Source organism: Prionailurus bengalensis, chromosome B1 (genome assembly GCF_016509475.1).
Source record: "Prionailurus bengalensis isolate Pbe53 chromosome B1, Fcat_Pben_1.1_paternal_pri, whole genome shotgun sequence".
NCBI classification, from domain to species: domain Eukaryota; kingdom Metazoa; phylum Chordata; class Mammalia; order Carnivora; family Felidae; genus Prionailurus; species Prionailurus bengalensis.
This window is the reverse complement of record NC_057344.1, coordinates 147,215,292-147,221,115: the sequence shown is the minus strand read 5'-3', so window position 1 is coordinate 147,221,115 and position 5,824 is coordinate 147,215,292. Positions and strand designations below refer to the sequence as shown.

The following is a 5,824-nucleotide window of genomic DNA, read 5'->3' as shown; positions in this document are numbered from 1 at the left end:
CCTCACTGAGATGAGCCCTGATATTTTTCAAAGCTAGATGTTTTGGGGGATTGTCTCTCAGGTCTTGAAAGTTGATATGCCTGGTGTGGGGTTCAAACCCTTCCTCCTCCAGGGGAAGCTCAGGGTTTTGAGTTCCCTCCCAATTGCGGGTCACGGCACTGGGAACAGGGCTTATGGCAAGGTTGTGTCCCAGCCTCTCCTACCTGCTTCAAAGTAGGACTTCTCTCACTTACCAGATGCACAGGAGTTGCTCGGACGGTTTTTCTCTGAAGACTTTGTGCCGTATGTAGCTGCAGACTGGGTTTGTCCCTGGGAAGAAGACATGAGCCCGGGAGCCTCCTGCGTCGCCATCTTGAACCGTAATCTTGTCCCCAGAGCTTCTATTTCTGTATTTCTGTGACATACGTTCTGATAGCTCAACTTGTTCCTTCTCTCTTGGGTGGCTGGACCCTCTCGGCTGGGCTGCTATCTTTTTTTGTAGCTTCTTTGGAACTTGGATTTTATTGTTGAGAAAGCGTAAAGGGCAGTGATAGGCAAAATATTCTCAGGACCTGGCGCATGTGATGAAAACCCAGCGTACCAGTCCTGCAGAACTTCCCTGTCGTCTCCTACCCTGAATGGCAGGGTAGATGCCACTTAGTGTTTCAGCTCTCTCCTGATCTGTGGACAGTTAGGGAGGGGGACACTCACCTGAAACGGAGGTGGAGAATTTCCCAGGATTAGGTGCCTTGGGTTTCAAAGTGCTTACAAAGTACCCTCTAATCCAAGGAAGCTCTGGACCACTCCTCACCAAAAGGACCCAACAGTGCCTAAAGCCTCCCCCGCACCCCCAGGTCCTCAGGCTCAACAGATACATGGCTCAGGAGAGTCAAGTAGTTTCAAATTGAAAGTGGAAGAAAGGAAGCTGTGTCACCACATTCCCAGAATCACTCAAATTTATTTAATCACAGAAAGAACACTTTCACTGAACAACTGTTACCATCCTCATAACCGGTGTTTAGAATTAGAGGTTTGCAGAACATACTTTGGGAAATGCAGGTAAACATCCCCTTAGGAAGCATCTTTAATGCAAACCAACCTGTTTGGTAAAAGATATTTTCACAATGCAGGCTTTGGTTATGATCAATGTTTCAAAGTAGTGCTTTTGATAAACCAACAAGGAAAATCACTGAAAAGGAAATAAAATTAAAACAAATGCTCTAACTTGACATGATGTTATCTGCATATTTTGAAAACAATTTCACTCTTTGGTAGGAATTTAGATGCAGACATACACAAATTTAATACTCAAAAGAGGAGAAAACTGGCATCAGGGTATTCTCTGCTCGCCAAGCTGAAAGAATGTTATTGAAGATTCCTTACATAAATGTTCCTTGACCTTTGAGTGAACCAGCAGGTCTTAAACATTGCATTAGCCAAAGCAAATTCCCATAGCAAATAAAGTTTTTAGATGAATGCATTAGATTTTTCCCTCTTCAGTCTAAAGAGGAATAACCATCAACCATCATCAGGAGCAGCAAGTTAACATTTTCAGGTTGATTCTCAAAGATCACTGGGATTCTGATACAGAGTAAACATTGTGCCAGTTCTAAAAGAAAGACAGGGGTCTAGTAGTTGATGAAAAAAATGACTTAAATGCTTACTTTAAGATTGCTACCTGAAATAATCACTGTTCAAAATGCCAAGTCCCCATATGCTATGATCTTATAATGGTGGTGTGCCAGTTTTTAGGGCATCTGATGATGTGGGTCTCTTAAAATCCATTACAGAAATGGGTTGTTTCAAATAATTTTTATTTGAAAAAAATTTTTACAGTGCACTATTGTGAGACTTCTGATAAAAATAAGATTATCAGTCTAGCAGAAGATTAATAATTGATTATTCTGCAATTTACGGATCTTTTCTTTTATTCATTCACTCATTCATTCATTCATTTCTTTATTTTGAGAGACTGAGAGAGAGAGAAGGAGAGAATCCCAAGCAGGTTGGCTGACAGTGCAGAGCCTGATATACGGCTCGATCCCATGACCCTGAGCTGAAATCAAGAGTCAGTGCTTAACCGACTAAGCCACCCAGGTGCCCCTACAGAGCTTTTTAGTTAAGACTTCAGTTACATGTGTAAAAGGTACTTTGACATTTTCTAGATTGTCTCTGTACTTCTTCCCTCTTCAGGGTAGCATGGGAATGTACAGTGATTAAAATTTTCCAAACCATTCAAATGTCTGGTTTTCATTACTTATTTATGAAAACATCTGATCCACTTTATATTTCTTATCTATCTACATTTCAGAATTCCGTTTGTAGAAAAAGATTTAAAAGCCACACTAATTAGACCCCACTTTCTCAAATGTTAAATGACAGGTCAATGACAAACTTTTTCGTTCAAGTAACTGGGTTCTTCAGACAAATGTTAAAGTTCAAAAAAACTAAGTAGTTCAGAAATGTTGGGAGTGTAGCAGAAAAGCTATAATTTTGTTTACTTAAGCCTTTTACAAACGAAAAGGTCAGCGTTGAGGTGTTACAGAATTATGATAGTGCTATATGAGGGCTCTTAAAGAAAATGGTTCACCAAAGGCCAATAGTCACTTGAGTGCTGTGAATTCACTGTGTGAATTAAGTAATTTTTTTATTCTCTTGTCCTCTGTTGAATGCTTTTAGCAGTTGCTAAGGATGAATCTGATGAAAAAGCAAGTACTCCAAATCCAAAATATCTTCTGGAGACTTCACCAAAGTAAATACCAAAACAAATGACTTCCAACATGATGGCTGCTCCTTCTGGTTTCTTCTGATTTTTGTGGCTCCATAAGCAGAACTCAGTGCACTTAGCTGTCACCCAATCCAGGAAAGGCGACCACAGCAGCTGCTGTCCACTCCACATTTGCTTCTTCCAAAAGAGAAGTAGTATAATGTAGTGGTTAAGGGCTTTTTAAGCAGGCAGTCATGATTCCAAATCTTACAATTTTCTAGACCTCTTCTAAGCCTCAATGTCTTCACCAGCAAAACAGTTGAACAGTCCTCCCTCACTGGCTTACTGTGAGGATGAAATGGGATAAGGTTTGGAAAGAACTAGTATGGTGTCTGGCATGTGATCATCAATGATGGATGTACCTGAAGATACACAGCCTCTCTCCTGAGTCTCTTCTCCTCTTTCTTTTCTCCTTGCACCAGAGACATGCAGAAAAGGAAGTGACGGACAAGGTATTGCACTTGCATTTTCTGATGCATCAAGACCTTCCTCCTCCTATCATCTGTTCTACAGTTGAAGAAGACAAGACTTTTTATAATCAGATGTTTCACGTCCTCTCAGCCTTATCTCCTGCCTCTTCTCCACCCCACGATGAGCTTTTCTCCAGCTGTCCACCCAAACACTCCATGTAACTTCAAACATTATGCAGGTTGTTTTCTCTGTCTAGAAGGCTCTTCTCAACTTGGGTCCACCAAAGTCCTATTCATCCTTTACCACAGATCTACTTCCTTTGTGAATTTGGAGTACATCTTCATCAGCCTTCCAAGCTTCTCTCTCATCAGTACTCCCATTGCACATTGCTCTCAGCTTTCTTAAGTCATGAATTATCTTGGAATTTCTTGATGAATTGCTAGGAGTGTCTTTCCTGGAACAGTGTGACTCTCTCCAGGACAGCACCCATCTCTTATGCTAGCAGGGTTTAGCCCAGTGTCTGGCACTTAGTGTTCAATAAGATGTCTGTAATTATAATAAATGGACTCTCCTCTTGTGAATTCCCCCATAAATCTCATCCTTTCCCATTCACATCAAGTCTCCCATAATCTCTATTTTGATGTTCGCTGCTCTGAAAACATAAAAGATACAATCTATTTGTGCATCAAATCAACACTTTGTACACCTTAAACTTACACAATTATGTGCCGACTGTATCTCAATAAAGCTGGAAAAAATAAAGCAACAAATCATGAAAGACAGCCACTCACACCCTGCCTCAGTTTGGCTCTCCCAAAAGCAGACTCTGAAACAAGGATTTTTAATGCAAGCAATTTATTTGAGGTAATTGAAGTAATCCTCAAAACACCAAAGGGAAAGTGGGGTAAGTGAGAAAAGGAAAAGGAAGCAGCAAATAAAAGTGAATCCCACTCGGTGCCAGGTGTGAACTCCTATGAGAAAACAGTGTGAAAGAGAATCTTCTTACCTGAGCTCAAGAATTCACCCACCACCTCTACCAGTCACTTGGGAAGACTGCTCCTGGAGAATGTCAATTCCTTGGTCCTTCCACTTGCCACATGCCATTGCAGGGTAGTCACCCTTGGCTTGGAAGAAAAGATCAGGCAGATTTGGCCTAACTGAAGTGTGGAGGCTTGCCTGAGAAATAGGAGCAGGGCACCAATAGCAGCATACCTCTCAGGCACTGGCTCCCCCTTGGAAGCTTTGGTTTAGCCCCATCAGCAGTAAGGCCCCTATTTCAACCCACAAGCATAGTGACCAATGTGGAGTTTAAATAGCAAAAATTTTCTTCCCAAAGATAGCAAGGCGACATGAAAGAGGAAAAAGGATTTTTACAACAGCTGCTCCTTATTTATACGTTGCTGCTAGGATTGTGAACTAGAAAAATACATAAATGGATCATCTGGAGAAGAATGTTTCTTGCAGACAGAGAAGACCCTCTCACATTCTCTCTGCTCTCAAGGGAAGAATCTATTCCTTTGATGATCTAGTCCAGTATTTAAATGTCCTTGACTCTGAGCAATAAAAATAGCCTACATTTACTGGATGTTTACTGTGCATCAGGGTGCAAAGCTGAGCTCATTTAATCCTCCCAACAACCTCATAATTACTGTTATTTCTGAAATTTTTCACATCAGAAAACCAAAGTCAGATAAGTTAAGGAATCTGCCCAAAGTTATAGACTGCAGGTAAGTGTTTGGAGACGGGAGTCTAACCCAAGTCCTTTTGAATCCAGTATTCATATCCTTCACTTATATTCATTAAGTTCATTATCCCATGTCCTTCACAAAGAGAAAGATCCAGTTAGTCAGCATTTTCCACATAACTCTTCTTCAAATACCCCCTCTTTAAGCTAAATTATATTCATTTATTTAGCTGTTCCTAATATAACTTATCTTTTTAAATGTATTTATTTATTGTGAGGGGGTTGGGGCAGAGGGAGAGAGAGAATCCCAAGCAGTCTCTGTGCTGCCAGCACAGAGCCCGATGTGGGGCTAGATCCCACAAACCGTGAGATCATGACCTGAGCTGAAATCAAGAATCGGACGCTTCACTGAGTCACCCAGTCGCCCCCCAATATAACTTATTTCCCTGTCTTTTACTCATGTATGTTTCTGTCTTCCAACCTCTTAATTTTATATATTCTTCAATAAAATATGTCAAAGTGCTGCATGTACAGACCTCATCTAATTCCTGGCAAGTCCATAAATCACAAAACTATTATTGAAAATTATCTATAAGCATTTATGTTTAAATCTTAAATTATGCTAGCCAAATAAAAGCATCATGAAATTACTCCCAGATAAAAAATTACAGCATGTGGGACATAAAGCAATTCTGAAGCAGAGTAAATTCATTACAATCTTGAGAATAAATGGCGCTTTGGGTGGTGAAAGTGTTCTGATTATGCTCATAACCAGGCTTCATTCTTCAACTAGCACATTCAAGGAAAATTTTGTCTTAAATTTGATTTATGTTTGCAAACATGTGGTGAGCTCTTTCAGCAAGTATCTTTCCCCAGATTCCTTAAACTGGCACAGTTTCTATGAAGTTTATTTTGTTTCTTTGCAGTCACCATCTAGGGCATATGATATATATAGTGTGGCAAGTCTCAATTTTTCTTCAAGT

At 40.4% G+C, this 5,824-nt stretch overlaps 1 long non-coding RNA gene across 1 annotated transcript; it reads right to left on the bottom strand.

The window, feature by feature from the left end:
• Window positions 1-921: 921 nt before the first annotated feature.
• Window positions 922-5,100, bottom strand: LOC122478814. The gene is made up of 2 exons (XR_006296171.1): window positions 4,164-5,100; window positions 922-3,809 (listed from the first exon to the last, which is right to left on the bottom strand). It is a non-coding gene; the product is annotated as an uncharacterized LOC122478814 (long non-coding RNA).
• Between the last annotated feature and the right edge of the window lie 724 nt (window positions 5,101-5,824).